Raw genomic sequence first — 17,268 nt, 5'->3', positions numbered from 1 at the left:
TGCTGAGAAAATGGCTTTCATCACATCGTGGGGGATGTATCGCTATAAAATTAAAGAAAATCTTTCCACATCAAGATGAAGCCAAAGGGAAATTCTCTCCCAACTGCAGGGCCCGTACATGGTTCATCGGGTTCTAATAGGAGGAGCCCTCAAACTCGTAGAAATGGACGGAGAAGTCTGGACAAAGCCGATCAATTCAGACGCAGTCAAGCGATACTATGTGTAACCTTTATGCTTTCTTTTATGATGTAATTTGAACTACGCCTGACTTGATTCCCATTTAAGAGGGGATACATAGGCAGCCCTATGAGTTCGGTCACAATTCAATAAAATTTCCATTTCCCCCACTACTGGAAACTGGAGCAGAATTTTGAGGAGGACCCTCAAAATTCCAAAGTCAATTCCAGCCATTTATCATTAACAGCCATCAGGAGCAGCAATCCAGTAAACTAGGGCAGAATTTTGAAGAGGACCCTCAAAATTTCGGAGCAAGCGAAGTTGCAATGTCTTGAACCACGTTGTAGTCGTCGGTTCATCTAAAGAAAATTATTCTTAATTATGCACTTATGTTATGCTTTTACTAAATCACGCATGTTTATTACTAAAATTTCCTTGTTTAGCAATGCTACCCCGATGATATGTACAGTATCACCAGATCAAAGTCGAGCAGGTCAAGCAAAGCCAGCGGGGATACGAACTAACCTTTCCCCCTTTACAAACTCACGATTTTTCTTTGGATGCAGGCACTTAAGTTGCAAAATCATCAAATATACTTTACGCTCACTCACAAAGTTCAGGAATACAACTCTCCGAACCGTTGCACTTGCTCGCAACTGCTATCCACACAACAGTGTCCCCAGCAGGCACAATATCCCCAGCAATCACGATACCTCAATCCGCTATCAGCTAAGAAAACTCTATTGCCATTTGCCATATTTTCTGCATTGCATAAGGCTACCATTCTGCCTTCCGAGGTTAAGCTCTACCTCCATCTGCATTCTCTGCATTGCATAAGGCTACCATTCTGCCTTCCGAGGTTAAGCTCTACCTCCATCTGCATTCTCTGCATTGCATAAGGCTACCATTCTGCCTTCCGTGGTTAAGCTCTACCTCCATATTGCATGGCTAAATGATTGCCACTTCATTTACATTTTGCATGGCTGAAATATCGCCACTTCATTTACATCTTGCATGGCTAAAAGATCGCCACTTCATTTACATCTTGCATCGGCTAAAAGATCGCCACTTCATTTACATCTTGCATGGCTAAAAGATCGCCACTTCATTTACATCTTGCATTTGTTGAAAGACCACCACCTACTGCATCTCATAGGCTGAAAGATCGCCAAATCATCCGAAGGCATCATTGTTTGGAGGCACCATTTTCATATCCCGAGAACTCCATGCCATGGCCTGAGGACCCCTTTTATCTTTTGCATATCATTATTCAAAGGCGTCATAGTTCGGAGGCATCATTCTCATAGCCCAAGAGCACCATTTCATGGCCTACAAATCCTTATTATACGCTTCATGGCCCAGGACGTCATGGTCTGAGGACGTCATCCTAACCGTCCAAAGACAACTTTTCATGGTTCGACGGGAACTTGCATCATGTTTAGATTTCCGCACAACATATGGTTCATTTGTAGGTAAACCAGCGAGCAACGGCCGTCTCAACAGGAGTGATCCCGCTCCAGTTCCCGCAGCTCCATTAGCCCTTAACTATCCAGCCCAACCTAAACATTGCGTCCGTTCTTGGAAAACCTCCATCGGCATATTCCGCCGACGGATCCTGGACTACATATAGCCTGATTCCTGTAAGACCAGGGATATGTAGGCAGCTCAGGATCCAGAGCTCGGTCAAATTCTTCAAACCATTCCGTTCGGTCAAAATTGACCATCATATCTTTACCCGATAACTCTTTCATCCTTCCCGGGTAAAGAGGGACAGTTGTTGATACCCAATTTTTTCTTGTATAATTTTATATTCTAAATACTTTCAAAATAGCAGGTATATGCATATATAAGTATGTCCCAAGGTTTACTATTTTTTGTTAATTTTTATGGATTTTTAAATCTATTTATTGCCCTATTTTATCAAGAAAAATCCAATAATTATCTCCAAAATTATTATTTTGGGTGATTTATTTATTAGATTCTCATATTATATTAAAATATAGTTGGCATAATATTTTCATATTTTTACAAATTTGTTTAGTATTTTTAAAGTTAAACTGCGTATAATTGCGATATTAGCTTATTTTAAGATTTAATTGTGTTTATAATTACAAATTTGATTCCAGTATTTTTAATTTAATATTTACATATTATTAATCAATTTAGTATCTTTAATTTATTTTCAGAAATCATTTTGCTATTTTTTATAAAATAAAAAGCGAAAAAGTGGCTATTTAAATACTAGCCCTACCTATTTAAATTTTAGCCCAAATCAACCCCCTAATTAACCTCAATTTCAATTTCAAATAGACCAGCCCAATTCCTAAACTACCCTCCCTTGATCCAATTAAGTTTAACCCTTCCGGCCCCCCATTAAATCCAAGTCGTTGATCAAAATGATCAACGACAACAAACCCTCCTTTCCTTTTTTAATCTACCAACACCCCTTAACCCTAAATCAGTTCACCTAACCAACCGCCTCTGAACTTTCAAGCTCTCTTGAACATTCCCAAACCCTAACCGCCTCTTAGCACCACCTCCACCTTGAAACCCACCGGAATCCATGGCTTCCAGGGTATGAGAGTCTTATACCTACCTCCTATTGCTCTAACACGCCTGATCTCTAAAGATTCAAGGCCTGGCCTCGAAGTTTTGCACCCAGACCTCTGCCGATTCAAGGTTCCAGAGTCATCATCGGCCTTGCTCCGGCGTACCATGGTGTTTTGAGCCTGGTTCTGACCTCTCCGACTCAGATCGGTGACCTTTTCAAAGCCTTTTTCATTTTTAGGGTTCTTCTGAAACCCTAAACCTTCGAGGTTTTCTCCGATCTCTTTAGATCTGTTGTGTATATGTGCTCTCTTTGAGTTTTCAAACGATCTCCCTAACTTTTCTTTCGCAAAATTACTTTTCAAAGTCTTTCTTTTACGATTTAGGGTTTTCTGAAAATGCTTAAGTGTTTCTCTGACTTTCTTTTCCTTTTCTTTCGTGTGCATTTGCCTCTACTATGTTCTTATGTTTTCTTCTACCTTGTATGTTCTTCTACTGAGTTTTTACACTCCGTCCTTGTATGATTTTCTACTGAGTTTTTACACTCCGTTCTTGTATGTTCTTTTACTGAGTTTTATATACTCCATGCTTGTATGTTCTTCTACCATGTTTTTCATACTATGCTCTTATATGTTTTTCTACTGTGTTCTTATATTTTTCGTCTTCTACTATGTTCCAGCATGTTTCTCCTACTGTATTTTCCTGCTAAGTTCTTAAGTTTCCTTATTTTCCTTCTATTAAGCCATGTTTAAGTTTCTTCTGAAAAATCTCTTAAGCATGTTTCTTTTACTGTTCCTGGCAGTGTTTTTCTTTTGAGTGCTTCTACTGTGTTCCGCATGTTACTTTGCTATCATGTTTTTCTCATAAGTTTCTGTTGATGAAAGAATCATGCAAGAGGTTTCAACTCTGAAACCTCTGAGCCTGTTTCAACTACTTGCCTTCTCATTTCTATACTTGATTCAATATGGAAACCCTAGAATTTGGGGGTTCCGCCAAGTTTGATATTGTGATTTGATTAAACTTACGATTTATTTCAAAAAACCCTAACTCTTTCAGACCATTCCTTGCTTTCATATGACTTTGACCTTTTGCTAAACTTTTCTATAATAAATTTTCTACTGACTTTACAATGACACTACAGTCTTCCTTCATACTTGACATGTTCGTATGCTCCTTATATATGATAGACTTCCCTTTAAAGTAGCTTTTGAATTATTGATTAGTTCCTACTTCCCTCTGAATATGGGTCTAATTGATTCCCTTTCCATTATTTACTGATTTCCCTTAAGTAAAATCTTTCTCCATCTTTTCTGACTTGGTTCATTCATACCAAATCTCAGACCTTGTGATTTACTGGCTGTTAATTGATCTTCTTACCTTATTCGCACAAATCGTGTATTTCAAAACCTTATCCTTAAATAATTTTTTATGTATTTGCCCCTAATTGCCTACTCTGTATAAAGTGTTTGATTAATTTCTTTCCTTAATTGGTTTATACCTATTTGAATCTGAATCCCTTAACTAAAGGGAGTCTTGTGTGATTGATTGACAATCAGCTCTTCAATTATTTCTTACCTTATTTCTACTTGGTTTTTACACTATAAAAGGGCACGACCTTTCTTCACTACACGGAAAACTGCACAATTTACAATCTCTTCTGAACTCTTACTCACATAATAGAACTCTCTCTTCTTGTCTGCACTGAGGTTTTTACCAGACTACTACATTTTTCTCTACTTGTTTCTTTGAAACTGGTATGTCCTAATTTCAAATTTCAGCATCCCCACAATGTGTTTACTTACAACTTTCTGCATCTATGTCTACTTTACTACTTCTGCAGAGTTAAATACTTAAACTAGTATGTTGATTCCTTTTTTCTTGTTTCTGCTATGAATCCCTATTCCCTATCTCCCTTTATGTGCTTTGAGTTACAGTTTAAAACATGGAAATATACAAGTTATTGTCTATGGATTGAACTTGATCCCTTAGGGGATCCTAACCTCTAAACAATGTGTTCCAGTAGGCTTATGGGTGTGCCAGCATCTCCCATTGTTGGGTTATGCCCACTAGCCTTATTTTTACCTCTTGCAACTCCTCATTCCCTATATCCCTATGTGTGTTATTTCCCTTTTCCTTTCCCCTTTTCAGAATTCTGCACTTAAACTCTCTCTTAGTTCCTAAGTTCTGCCCCCCTCTTGTGAGCCTTGCCTTGGGACCTTGAGTTCCCTCTAAACATGGACACTTGAGGGCTGGCCCTTCCACACTGCACCATGGCTTAATCTGTGATACATTTGGGTGTAAGCACTGCCCGGAGTTCATATGAGACTCTTAAGGAACTCTGACATACCCCAAAAAGGAGAAAGGCTTTGAATATGATCTCTTGGAGTTGATTTACTTCATACTTCAGACAGGAAGTCTGAATTAGGCTCTCCTTGGTTGTCCTTTTTAATTTCTGATGTATTTTTTTCTCTACTTTACTTTTTCTGGGTTGTAATAATTTTGTAATAAGACTCTCGGGGATGGTTAGTAAAAAAAAGGGGATAACTATGTATGTAAAAGGGGTAGATATCCTGCTCATAGGGAATTTCTGATTTTTGCATGTCATATAGATATCCTGCCTATAAGAATTTTGCACTTTCATATGTAGATACTATGCCTATAAGGAATTCTACACCCATATAGATATCTTGCCTATAGGTTTTTGAAATTCTGTATTCATATGGATATCCTGCCTATAGTTAAATTTCTGCGTCTCTCATTTAGATACCATGCTCATAGTTAACTGGAAATCTGAATCCTGCATATGCATCTTTCACTAGGCAAACCTATTTATAGGGTGCAAATAACTAACTGCATATAGATATCATGTTCATAGGCTTAAACGAAGTACAGTATTTAGATGCCATGCCTATAGGATTTCTGCACTCTTACTATGTCTGTGAAAAGGTTTAAAACCAACAACGCCTAGAAAGCATGCCAATAGGAATTAATAACCAAGTCTGAAATGTCTCACTCGCTTACAAATCTAAAATCATTGTCTAGCGTCTGCAGAATTTATGATCTTTTGTCAAAACTCGTCTTTCCTGAATAACTGACAACCTTTTTCAAAAATTAGTATACTTCATCTTTTCTGAAATCAGTAGATATCATGCCGATAGCTTTTCATATAACACTTAGGCAAGCCATAGGACAATTTATGAACTGAATCAGACTTTTATCAGCTACAACCAGCATGCAGGACATCTATTTCTCAATCTGCCTCCACCGTTTAAGTTCTAATCAGACCCTAAACAGTACATGCAAGTCATGCTACATTATGTGCTTTCTTTGGTTTAAAGGAGGTCTGTTTGATCCCTTTTATTTGTTTATATGCTTCCTCAAACTTGTTATATGTGTTTTGTTTGTTGCCTTAGTGTTTTGCCTTTTGAAACCACAAATAAGCCCAATACCTCATCCCTTTAGGATTAGTAGTCCCAAGTACCTCCGGGGCTGATAGGATTGGGGCAGGTAATAACATGCAATAAGTAAATGAGACCATTCCATGCTTTAATACCTTAACAGAGTGGGAAAGGGTAGACATGGATATGATGACCACGCGATAACATCACGTGTAGCCCCTCACTGAGAAGTGATTACCGGATGTTGTGTGAGATGATCCATATTATTAATAAACCTAGGACCCCCTTCCCTTTGTTTTCTTTGTTTCTTTTAAATATTTTTAAACCATTTCTTTTAATAAAATCAACTCTTTTTAGTTCCTTTTTCTTTTGTTTATTTGTAACCATTACGTGAAAATCCCCTCTTATTTGAAGACTTTATTTGCCTATGTGTTATTTGCACTTAAGTCACAATAATAGTTTGGCCAGGAACTACACTAGTGGATTTTGAGGGGTGCCTAACACCTTCCCCTTGGGATAATTTCAAGCCCTTACCCAATCTCAGGTTACTCAAAACAAACCCCTCCTAGTGTCCTAATGCACTTTAATCATTAGGTGTCGACTCTTCAATTCAAAACCCAATTCCCGAACGGGAACGAGTTGTCTCCCAAATGTCACAAACCCAGATTTCGCGAGAAAAAGGGGGTGCGACAGAAATGTAACAGGAAATAGAGATAGAGGGAGACTCCAGGGCCTACGGACGCCTGCAGGTCTACCTTGGGTCTCCGGGTGAACTGAAGGAAGTACTCCAACTACTGTCCGAAAGCTGCTCCTGGATCTGCACAGAGTGCAGAGTGTAGTATCAGCACAACCGATCCCATGTGCTGGTAAGTGTCTAGTCTAACCTCGGCGAAGTAGTGACGAGCTAGGATCAAACTACCAAATAAACCTGTGCAGTTCATATATGTATACAGCGGAAAAGAAATACAGAAATAACCAGTCAATGTGGGAGGGGAAAACATGATATAGGGAATGTAGACACCGGATTTTTGACCCTCCCCGAGAATTTTAACATTTTTAGCGTGAATATGTGAAATTGGGTCTAATATAGCTATTTTGACTATTTTTGCTTTATTTCGTTACAAAAAGAAAAATTACAAAAAATATATATATAAATTTTAGTTTATGTATTTCTCATAAACTTGGAAAAAATACAAAAATTGCACTTTATTTTTGTACTTTATATAATTTCGAAAATAACCAAAAATATAGTTCTATTAATGTTTTATAGTCATTTTAATTTTGAAAAATACAAAACATATTACTTTATATTTTATCTTTATATTAAAAACGAAAATTACAAAAAAATAGTTTTATTAGTATTTTTAGTTATTTTAATCTTGAAAAAAAATATTAAAAAAGATCTAGTTTTGTGTTAATTATTAGTCTTATTTTTATAGTTATTTTGCTTACATAATCAGTTAAGCAACGTCGTGTTCCTATTTCTCGGGTCCGAGCAAAAGAATAATATTCGGGTTCAAACTACCCGGTTTTAGGCCTAATTTCGGACCTAGTCCATAATAATTAGAGTCCACCACACGTGAGGGGACACGCGTGGGGAACACGGACGAAACACCGTACACGGGGAACCCCACCACGCGTGGGGGACACAAGTCTCGAACCCCACCACGCGTGGGGCTCATTTTTCTTGGCAGAAGGTTATCAAATACACGGGCAAAACACATTTGGGGGGGGGGGACTTTTGAAATTTTGGACTTTAAAATTTTTTGAAAGGGGAAGGATCACTGTGGATCTTCTTCCTCTTTTGGAAGAACAAGGGTAAAACCCTACTGTGAAGGAACAAGAACCCCACCGGCCCCTACTCCCTCACGTCCAAAGCCACCATCAACTACAAAAACCCAGTCGCGCCCCCGTCGCTACCAGCTCCCCCCCCCCTCCCATCGCCTTCTTCCTCACCAAAAAACCCTAGCAAAAAACCTAGGAGCCCTCCCCGTCAACCACCGGAAAAACCAGCAGTTTGCGTCGCTACCTGCTGCGTCGTCACTGTCCCTCTTCTCCCAGCTCCATCAAACCAGTCCGGTGATCCTCCATTAAGCCCGGCGTATACTGTTCATCGTCTTCCTCCTTTCCTCAAGAACGAAAACCCTAAACCAAACCCTACTGTCCACCTCCGTGAAACCACCTGCGTCCACCACCCATCGTCTTCCCCACCGTGAAACCACCATAAACAGACCTTGCTGCGTCCACCACCCTTCGTCGAACCTACGTCCAAACACCATTGCTGCCCGCTACCCAGCCTACCACCTCTAAGCTCCCCGCGTCAACCACTGCCCAAACAACCCACCCAAACTCCATCGCAACCACCGGAGCCCCGACGAGCAGCTGTCGCTGTTGCGGCTGCTGCTGCTTCACGTTCCTCTTCATCAACACCCCAAAACCATCGTCGCCCCAGCTTCCTCTCCGCCTCTCGACCCTACTGTCGCAACCAACACCCTCGTCGTCATTTTCCAGTCGACAACCATCACCCCGTCGCCATAACCAGCTCCCCGCCATCACCAAACACCAAAACCAAAACAGGCCCTTCCACCACAACACAGTAAACCCGTCACTGACCATAACCTGCTGCCCAGCCCGTCGTCAAATACCACCATCAACAAACCACCAGCCAAACGACCCTCCATAGCATCCTCCTTCCTCACATCCAAACGACCCCTTTTGTTGCATTTGTCGAACCAACTTGTTGCGTCGAGAGAGAGAAGGTGAGCGTCGAGGTCGTTGACAATCTTGGTTCGAATCGTCGTTTTCGTTGAGGTCATCGTTGTTCGTCGTTGTTCGTCGTTTACGTTGAGGATAAAGTAAGGTCCGCTTCTAATCCTTCTCTTGACATCTTATTCTCCTAAAATTGATGAATGGTAGTTGAATAAAGTTATTTTCTTATAAATGTTGTTACTGTATTCAAATGCATCTTACTTGTAGTTTGTTGTGATGGATGTTCAATATGGTTTAATTCTTAACTATTAAGATAGTCAAGTATTAAGAATTGTTGGTGCAGGCAAGAAAAATCACTCATATTATAGTTATATTTTTGGTAAATAATCTGTTTAAGGCATGCATTTTGGGTATGGAATGATGATTCGAATAAATTAATTTCCGTTTCTGTTTCGTTGTGATTTGTAAAGTAACTTGTAGGGAAGAAATTTTTGAAAGATTTTTATTTACGATATGTCTTTTGGGTTTTAACAGTTAAGTCGTTCATTCCCTTTGTAAAAAATTTCCATAACTCATGGCCCTTAATTAAATTTCAACTCTTTAGAAATCGAGGTGTGCTATTGGTTGGATTTTCCGTAGCCCTCGCAAAAATAGAAAAATGTAGCTGCCTTAGGTTTGCCTTTGTAAATAATAAATGAGACGAGCCTTGCCAAATAAAAATGCAAATTGCGGGGCCCTCAATAATTAGTCATAATAAATATTTAGAATTTGGGATGGGCCGTTTAGTGAATTTCACTGCCTTCCCCAAAGATAATAACGCGTTAGCCTCTTTAGACGCGATTTAATTAAATTACTTTCTTAAACTCGGGTGTGCATTTCATGCGACCCAAATCCAAATCCTAAAACATTGAATAAAAATATGTTCCGGATCGCGGGTGCATTTCATGTGACGCAAGCCAAAGGCATGTTTTAAAACGATGTTCACATTCCTTCAAAAAATAATAATAAAAGCGGTCAAGAGTTTAAAACTTGCACATAAGTTTAGCGTGTATAAAATCAGATAATCAAGCCAAATATAACAGTTGAGCGACCGTGCTAGAACCACAGAACTCGGGAATGCCTAACACCTTCTCCCGGGTTAACAGAATTCCTTATCCGGATTTCTGGTACGCAGACTGTAATATGGAGTCATTATTTTCCTCAATTCAGGATTAAAATTGGTGACTTGGGACACCCTAAATCTCCCAAGTGGCGACTCTGAAATAAACAAACCAATCCCGTTTCGATTGTCCTTTAATTGGAAAAACCCCCTTGCGCCCTCGCGGGTGCGGAAAAAGGAGGTGTGACAGCTCTGGCGACTCTGCTGGGGATATAGACCCAGAACCATTGGTTCAGGGTTAGAATTCGAGCTTAGACAAATTGTTATATTCGGTTTTATCTGATTTTTACATGTTGAGCCTAATGTGCTAAATACTGCTTTTACCGCTTTGATATTACTTGAACTGTACATATAAACTGTGCTGAAACCTTTCTCTCCTTACCTCCGGGGAGAAGCTCGCTGGACGAGACTCCCTATTCTGTTAGTGTCAATACCTGAAATAAGAAAGAGATCGGACAAGTTACAAAGCCGGACGATCTCGCGGGTCCCCGGTACGTAGCCCCTCCTCGGCTCGAGTTGTCCGCTCGGGTACACAGTCTAGAACGTATACCCAGGTTATAAACCCAGTATGACAAAACCGCTGCTGGAAATTAAACCCAGAACCGCTGGTTCAGGGCTCAAGGATTCGAGCTTAGAATAATTGTTATATTTGGCTTTATTATCTGATATATATTACATGTTTTGACATAACATACTAAATGTTGTCTTTTACCGCTTTGATATTATCTGAACTGTATATAAACTGTGTCGAAACCATTCTCTTCTTACCTCGGGGGATGTGCTTACTGGTTGAGACTCCCTATTCTGTTAGTGTCATACCCTAAATAAAAGAGGCTCGGAAAGTTTCTAAGCCGGCTGGCCTTTTGGTTCCCGGAAAGGAGCTCCTTCCTCAGCTCGAGTTGTCCGCTCGGGTACACTGTCTAGAACACTGACCCAGGTTTTGAACATAGAATAACGTGACTTCATGCCGGATCCCTAGTAGGAACGCCTATTTGCATCACGTTGCATTTGACTTAGGGGACTCAACACAGGGGTTGGGTCCGTCTAGGACAAGCAACCTAAAAATAATGGACCATCTTTGGGCATCCTATGTGCTACATGTTGTGTTTATTCAAGGGTGAATGGGTCATTTGGCGAACCAATGATAGTTGCGGACAAATGACACACTTTGTTATGCTGATCACATTAAATAAGAAGGCCGCACGTTTTTTTATAAGTATGGTGTTATTTTAATCAAAAGCATGGGGAACAATTGTGGAGTCCAAGAAGTCTTGGAATTCCCTATGTCCCCCATGCTTCATTTTTGGGAAAAGCACATGGGGAACATTTGTGGAATCCAAGAAGTCTTGGAATTCCCTATGTCCCCTATGCTTCATATGTTGGGAAAAGCGCATGAGGAACATTTGCGGAATCCAAGAAGTCTTGGAAATCCTTATGTCTCTCATGCCACATTTTTTTTGAAAATAATAATAAATATAAAAAATAAAAATATGTACATAAAAAAAAATTGTATGTTGTCATCATTTTCCACATATTAGAAAACCGTGAAAAAGAGGAGAAAATAACAGCATAGAGAAAAAGTCCGAGTAGAGTCAAAGCTCTGCCGAAATTTTGAGAAAATGAAAAAAAAATGTCTTATTAAGTTTGTTTTATTAGCAAGTCTTGTTTTGAAAAATGTCAAAGAGTCCAAAAAGTCCAAAAGTTTTATTATGTTATCAAAAAAAAAAAAAAGGAGTCGGGCGTTGAAAGTTGTTTTATTATTGCAAATATATATATAAAAAAAATCCAAAAAGTTTTTCTTTATTTCCAAAAAATGTATATATATCTTTATCTATTGCAAGAACATTTGTCTGGCCAAAGTTTTTAGAATCCCAATTTTCAAAACAAATAATCCAAAAATATTTTCCATTATTGACTTCTTTAGAAAGTCTTTCTAATTGTTTTTTTAAAAAAAATAAAAAAAATAAAAACAAAAAAATATAATATATAAAAAAAACAAATCCGAAAATATTTTGATTCTTCTTTCAAAAATTGAAAAGAAAATTCAAAATTCAAAAAAAAAACATTTTAGAAGCGCTTCTTTTATTAAAGGTAAAATTCCAAAAAATATATTCTTCTTTTTCTTTAGAATAAAAAAAAAGCAAATGAAAATTCAAAAAATATATCTTAGAAGTGTCTCTTTTAAAAAGAAAAGCAATCAAAAATCAAAAAAAAAACTATATATACTTTCTTTCTTCTTTTAAAGTAGTTCTTTCACAAATTCAGGAAAAAAAAAAAGTTAGTTCATCTACTTATTCTTGATGGCCCGAACTACGCGGGTTTGATTCTCACCGGATGTGAGATACGTAGGCAACCCTCATCGGGTCCAACCCCACCATTTTGCTAAAATAACCAAAAACAAATAAATAACAAAAAATATATATGTCAAGTTTTAATAAAGAAGTCACGTGATGCTGTTTTTTCATAAATAGCCGAATGTTCCCGAAAGGGACGCCGGAAGGCTGACTTTGCATAAATAGCCACCTTCGGGTCATTTTTAAGATTTGGTCCAGTTGACCCACACAGCCTAAAAATCTTCGTCCCCGAGACGTTGAAAGACCGTGTTTGCAATATTGAGTTTTCTATTTTTGAAAAATGATAAAAAGAGTCATAAATAAATCAGGTGATGTTGTTTGTCATAAATAGCCGAATGTTCCCGAAAGGGACGCCGGAAGGTTGACTTTGCATAAACAGCCACCTTTTGGGTCATGTTTAGGAGTTTGGTCCAGTTGACCCGCACAGCCTTAAAAATCTTCGTCCCCAAGGCGCTGAAGGGCCGTGTTTGCAACACCAGGTTTTTATTATAATTTGAAAAAAACAAAGAGTCGGCGGTCAGGTGAATACCGTTTGAATTTTGTCATAATAAGCCGAGCCAGCTTCGGCCGCATCTTAAACCGTTCTTGCCGAAATAGCCTTAGAGTATCTTTCAGTTGTCGAAAGGTTGTTTTCGTGAAAGAATGGACAAGTTGGTAAAGTGTCATAAAATAATCCTCCCCGGCCTCAAAATTCATGTGAGAATTGGAAGGGGCCACATTTGCAAAAATAACCATTTGGTTAAAATTAGCAAACGGAGTAAGGAAGTTGGCCATTTGTTTTGAAGTTTATAAATCTTTTGACTAGAATATGCGGGTTGTTTGATTCTCAAGTTTGTGGGTCATCTTTAAATCCTTGAAACCCAGTTTGTTTTAAATTTTTTTTTAAAAAATGTGTTTAGTATTGTTTATCTTTATTGGGCCGAACTACGCAAGGTCTGATTCATGCGGGGTCATGATACGTAGGCAATCTCCATAAGATTCGAACACAAAAAAAAAATTGAGAAAAAAGGAGAAAAAAAAAAAGGTAAAAAAATAAATAAATAAATAAATAAATAAATATATATATATATATTGATAACAATAAGGACCGACTGAGTCCATTCTAACATATTTTGTTTTGAATTGTGAAGAAAGTTGAGGTGGTCGGTTTGTGCCTCAAAGAAAAATGACAACTAACGTCGAAGCTGTTACAAGTGCTCCAGAGACTCAGAGTCGGAGGGTTCCTCGTCCTGAGTCACAATTTGCGACATAACAAGAGCAGTACCACTCTCCTGAGTACCACTCGTACTCGTTTGATCTTGCTGCAAAAAGTGATAAGCCTGTCCGAAAGATGGTACAGGAAGAAATGACCCAAAGAGTGAAAAGCTTAGAACAATGGTTGGAAAACATGCAAGGGTTGGCAGGCCAAAAGAGTGTTGCCTTCAAAGATCTATGTATGTTCCCCGATGTCCACTTGCCGCCTGGTTTCAAGACCCCCAAATTTGAAAAGTACGATGGACATGGAGATCCCACAGCCCACCTGAAAAGGTATTTCAATCAACTGAGAGGTGCGGGAAGAAATGAAGAGTTGTTGATGGCTTATTTTGTGGAAAGCCTTACGGGAGTAGCCTCCGAATGGTTTATGGATCAAGACACGTCTCGCTGGTATGTCTGGGATGACATGGCACAGGCCTTTGTCAGACAGTTCCAATACAACATCGACATTCCCCCAGACCGCATATCCCTTTCAAACCTGAAGAAGAAACCAAGTGAAAGTTTCAGGGAATATGCCATAAAATGGAAAGAGCAAGCAGCTCGAGTTAAGCCACCCATGGATGACCACGAGCTAATTACTGTCTTCCTTCAAGCGCAAGAGCCAGATTACTTTCAAAACATGGTGTCAGCAGTTGGCAAAACCTTCTCGGAAACAATCAAAATTGGAGAAATGGTAGAGAATGGTCTTAAGACAGGCAAAATTATAAGTCAAGCTGTTCTTAAAGCCGCAACTCAGGCTGTCCGGGTTGAGTCAGATAATCTTAGCGACACAAATGAGGAGGTTGAAGAAATCATGATGACATCAGGGTCTAGAAGAGGTCCCAGGAGAACATCTCGAAGGTATGAGCAGCATCCTCAGATTTTCTATGGCTCCCCTGAGCAGTATTATCCACCTCAGGACGCTCAATACTCTGTTGCTCCACCTCAGTATGTTGTCCAGCTACCAAAACATCCCAGGAGGTGAGCACGAGCATCACAAAATCTCCAGAAGTCTCCACAAAATTTTCAGGTGCCCTATAACCCACAGCCAAGCCAGTGGTATAAAGGGGAACAAAGGTTGAACGATAATTTTACACCAATAGGAGAGTCCTATGAAAGCTTATTTGAGAAGTTAAAGAATCATGACATGATTGCACCTATTCCTCCAAATCGTGTGGACCCACGTGCAAGAAGCTTTGACCCTTCTAAAAGGTGTGAATAGCATTCCAATGCCCAGGGGCACAATGTTGAAAGCTGTCGGGATTTGAAAAGAGAAATAGAAAGAATGATCCAAGAAGGGCGGATTGTGATCAATAACAGTGACATGGAGCACTCGAACCCTATCGAGAACTTGTTGACGGAGGGTGATGATGTGGAAGCGGGTAATGGTCTTGGCAGTATTGATGCGAAGCTCAGTGGCTAAGATGCCAATTCTGATAAAGTGGGAGGACGCTCCGTTCCTTGGTTAACAAGAGTGAAGCATTTGGTGGCTTATTTTGTTGTCATTTCTGTTGTTCGGATTATTAAGGTTGTAATCTGGATTTTGTCTTGTGTCAAACCTTCCTATCTTTCCATTTTGTCATTGTCATATCAGTTTGTTTAAGTTTTGTCGGGGCTGTGTTAGGATTTTGTTCTGGATTGTTTTGTTTGTGTTGTTATTTAAACCATTTCACCGGTAGTCTAATACAAAATTCGGTCTTTTATTATTTCCAGTCATCTTTTTGTTTAGTCCTTTTATCATTTTGGTTCAATGCCAATTCTAGGGACATGACATGCGCATCTAGTTTGGGCCTAGTCTTAAAAGTTAATCATAAAACCCTGGGAAGGTGATCAAAGCATTTAAAGGAAATAAGAACGGTTTGAGATTATTGGGAGCCCGAGTCATGTGGAACTGGGGCAAGTTAAACACAAAGAAAACCATTAAAGAAAGATTCGCCTAAATTAGCATGAGGGTCGTTCATAATAATGAGAATGAGAGTGTCGCCCAACGGTGCTTTAGAAGTGACAAATGAACAAACATATGTTGAATATAATTGTCAAGTCCAGCACCATCGGAAGAGACTATAAATCTATTGTTTAATCGTGTTGTTTGCACTTGGCATGTCTTGAAGACTGAATGACGAAGGCATTTTGTTCTGCTACCCAAACACTCTATCCTTCGTTACCCCTTTTGAGCCTTATTTATTTTCTTTCATACCCCTCGTTCGGAATCAGTAGCAACGAAAAAAAAACAACAAAACGAAAAAAAAAGAGAAAAAAAGGAAGAGGAAAAGAAAAGAAAATTGATAAAAAAAACAAAGGAAAGTCAAATGAAAACAGAGGAATTGGGAACTACGTTTGACTTGATTCCTCAAAGAGGATACGTAGGCGCTTCACGGCTCGGTCATAGTTTTGAAAAATGAAAAAAAATCAATTAAAATATCCCCAAGCAAGAAACTGGGGCAAAAGTTGCGTTTGTTGTAAATAAATCTAATTCCGAAGGTTGTAATTAATAACCCAAAATTAATGTATTTTTGAGCCTTTAATACCTTTTTCTTTCTAGCCCTATCCAAAACCCACATTACGGTCCAAAGAAAGACCTTCTGATCAGTCTTCAAAAGATATCAAGTCAGACAAATGAGAGTCTTACCGGTGTACATAACACTCTGTTCCACAGCAGAAAGGACTCTAATCCCCGGCAGAAAGAGTCATACCGGCGACACTCCAAATCCCCCAGCTGGAGAGAGATATAAAACGAGAGAGTCTTATTGGTGAAAACCTTCACAGGCACCATAAGACGATGAAAGCTGAGAAAAGAACCAAAAATGAGAGAGACTTGATATTGAAAACCCTTCGGGCACTACAAGTCGAATAAGATTGAGAATCAGATGGGGAATCGTCAATTGAAGATCTTGAAAGATGATTGACGGTAGAAGATAGGCCACATACGCATGTCATGGCCATTAGAGTCGGTATCTGCGTTTGATAGATTTTTATTTATAGTTTCTTTTGTAAAAGAGTCATCGTTTCCTTTGTCTTGTATTTTGTTTCTCTTATCTTTCTCCTTTCATAGAAAACCCCCCCGATATAGTCTGTCTAGTCAGAACAAGTATGAAATGACTTCAAATATGCCATCAGCTTTTCAAGATGAGATCTGACTAGTACATCCAAATGGTATAGTCAGCAAGGAACAAGCGCGAGGCCAGTGTCAATAAAGATATCCCTAGCAAAAGGGAATTGACAAAAGGATTGACGAGCGTCAAGAGGGATATCCTTGCCAAAACCAAGGTTATAAACCTCAAAGACAAGGCCCGTGAACAAAGCAAGGAGAGCAGTGAGCATGATTTGGCGAAATCCATACTAGACTAAAAGGTCGGGGAAATGCCAGTTTCCGAGATATGCCACAAAAGAAGAGGGATATCCCCAGCAGGAAGGGATTATCCCCAGCACATAATATCATCCCCAACAAGTTGTTGAACGCAAAACAAGGAAGGAGAAAGGGAAAGCCATCTCAGTAGGAGTATCACAACCAACCACCATGTTTTAAACTAACAAATTTTGTTTGATTTGAAGCAGGTAAAGGAAATGGCATTGATGCCAGAACTGCATGCCACAAGGGATATTATCAAACTGGGGCAGAAAATTTTCCTTCCATTTAGAAAATTTTCTGGAAATCAGGTACCCCCAGCTGATAACATTTTACCCAACAGTG

This window comes from Nicotiana tabacum, chromosome 16 (assembly GCF_000715075.1).
Source record: "Nicotiana tabacum cultivar K326 chromosome 16, ASM71507v2, whole genome shotgun sequence".
Lineage (NCBI taxonomy): Eukaryota > Viridiplantae > Streptophyta > Magnoliopsida > Solanales > Solanaceae > Nicotiana > Nicotiana tabacum.
This window is presented reverse-complemented; position numbering follows the sequence as displayed.